The following is a 3,196-nucleotide window of genomic DNA, read 5'->3' as shown; positions in this document are numbered from 1 at the left end:
AATCAGATGTATAAAACTCAAATGGCAAGAAAACTAATTCAGTTAGAACTATTCACTGTTGCTTCTTTTATTGTTTTTCTTTGTATTTGCGGTGTAAGATTCTTAATGTGGAAACGTGTTGAAACAGATGTTATTGTATCTTGGAAAGGTCATTTTTACCAATAAGAAATTCATGTTTTGTTTGACTTCTTTACATTATTATTAGGCAACTAGTTAACCAATTAATTAATTGACTGCTTGATTAATCATTCAATCAATCGATCAATCAGCTGATTTGTCAGAGTTTTTCATTGCCATTTGTGACCTTATCAATGACATGGCCTCATATTGCAGGTCTGATTGATTAAACAATTAATCAAGTAATTAATTAGTTAACTGGCTAATTGGTTAACCCATTGACTAATGATAATAATAATTGAGTTAGAACCTGTGCATATACTTATTATTGGCAAAATGACTCTGCCAAGATACAACTCTAACTCTTTCATTGCCAAAATGTAACATTTAAATATGTATGTGTGTGTGTTGATGTTTACAAATATATGTTTATGCATGTATGATTAAGAAGTAGCCATATATTAATATTTTTATGTATGTTTTGTGTAAATATTGATTTTGGCATTGTATTTTCAATATGGCTATGACTTCCATAAGTAATCTAGTTTTGTGAGGAATATTTTAGAATAAGTATTCTCCTTCAGTATTTTTCTATCTAATTTTGTAAGTGTATGTTAAGCCTTTGTGGGAGCATAGTGCTCGGGTTTCCAATGTAACAGTTTGAGTCCTGAAGTTTGTAATATTCAGTTTTACAGTAAAATTTATAGATTATATTAGCAACATGTAGCTTTTTCTTGGGTTTATATGCTTGTAATATGGTATTGATAAGGAGATTTTTGTCTTGGCCTTTTTGTAGTATATCATTAGTTTAATTTAGGTTCAGGTAAGATGCAATTTGTATTATATTTTGTGAGGGTTTTGATTGTACTTTGTTTAGCCAGTTTGATTGTTTCATGCATTTGATTCATGTAATAAATTTCATGTTTGGTCTATGTATTTACACTTTGTGTATTATCTAAAATATTTGTCTTTATTTTGTATTTGTGTCTATATTCTGCTCTAGATCAGCCTACTATATTGTTAGAGTACTCATTGTTACTTAATGTTTGTGCATTTTTGTGAATGAGAATATAAGTGGGTTTTTTTTTGTGAAGGGATAGTAAATGCTCACACATCTTATAGTTGTGTGTTCATTTACTGGCTTCATGTAAGTAAATGCCATTGCTTGATTCTTTGATGTGTATACTGAGGTGATGTGTTTGCTTTACAATCTGCATGTTTATGTTTAAAATCAGGGTTTCATTCATATAATTCTGCATGCTATATTTTAGTATATAATTGTTTTCTAAGTCTTCCTTTAGTTTCTCAACTTCCTTTAATGTATCCATTACAGGTAGAGTATCTTCGACGTATCTGGTGTGCATCATGTTTTTAAAGTGTTTAAGATTTGATGTTGCTCTGTGCTTTGTTGTACGAGATAAGTAGAATGTCATAAATTTAGGTCATATGGTGGAACCGTTGATCACCCCATCTCTTTGTATAAACTGCTTTGTGGGCAGCAAAAAAGTACTTCAGTTGTGTATATATTAAGCGTCTATTCAATAAAATTATTGGTATTGAGAATGCCTTTATTTTTGGGTTTTAACATACATTCTCTCTTATGATTTATAACGTTTCTGCTAATGGGACATTAGTGAACAAACTTTTACATGTGGAAATGGTATATTTTTAAACATCTCAACCACCCTCGATACATCCTTTTCCCAGAACCCAAGGAAACAAATTCAACCCAAGATTTTTCAACTAACATATATATAAAAGGCATGAATTTTCTATAAAAAAAATTATTCATGATGAATTAATCAAAGGGCTGGAAGTACCAAATAAATAGTCCTTATCCAAAACCTAATTAGTTCCTTTTCTTAATATATAAAATCTGCATACCGCCCCAAACAATGTAAACATATATATATATATATATATATATATATATATATATATATATATATATATATATATATAGTGTTTATATATATATATATATATATATGAAACATTATTTATATATATATTGTGTTTATATATATATATATTATATCACATAGTAACATAGTATATCATTAGTTATGGCCAGTCAGAAAGTTACCATTGATTTCACAGCAGTCAATATAGGTGGCTCCTCAAACATGCTGACCAGAGGCAAAATACTGCTTTTCTAATGATGGTAAAAATATAGTCTTGGTCTGAGCTGGCGTCAAACAGTAGCAGCAACACCAACAACAAGAACACACAAACAGAAATATTTTGGACAATGGAAGACCTCATTAGGATCAGACTAAATAACTACAAGTCTTCTTTTAGGATACCAGAGTTGTGCAATTTTAAGACACTAGCCAGGTACATATGACATTTAAAAGAAGAGGGAACACCATGCAGGATTATTTGGAAGCTGTTGGAACAATCTAGGCTATATCTCAATGGAATCAAACAATGAAACTTTGCTTAGCTGAGAAGACAATGATCTGAAAAATTTCATATGATATGAGTGACTTCTTCAATTCAAAAAGTGAAATTTTTAGCTGGTGCCCTCATTACAGAAAATTTGTTTCAGAAATGGGGTCATCCCTATTTGTGAACAAGTAAATAAAAAATAAACATAAACTGACCCATTTTGAACACAAATGAATTTATTCTAATGGTGGTATCTTTGTCCTTTCCAGAATGAATATTTTCACTTTGGAATTTCTTTCTTTACAAAATATTTTTGTTTTCCCCATTAAATTGGAAAATACTGTATTTGACCGCAATTAGTAAAGAGGTTATGTGCCTCTGGCCAGCAGGTTTGATAAGCTGCCCATATTGCCAAGTGTATTGATAGATGTGAAACCTATAATAGCTTTCTGACTGGCCACAACCAATGATATACTACTAGACTACATAAAATGTAATTGCTGACCCTAAGTAATTTTAGGTGCTGCTTATTACATGACGCTATTAGGCTTAACCCAAAACATAGTGAGGTGCTCATACGGTACCCAGTGGATAATTTATCCCTATATACTGAGTGTATACACCCCACTATATATATGCAGGCATACATGCATGCATACATGCATACATACATATATATATATATATA

Source organism: Octopus bimaculoides, chromosome 4 (genome assembly GCF_001194135.2).
Source record: "Octopus bimaculoides isolate UCB-OBI-ISO-001 chromosome 4, ASM119413v2, whole genome shotgun sequence".
Lineage (NCBI taxonomy): Eukaryota > Metazoa > Mollusca > Cephalopoda > Octopoda > Octopodidae > Octopus > Octopus bimaculoides.
This window is presented reverse-complemented; position numbering follows the sequence as displayed.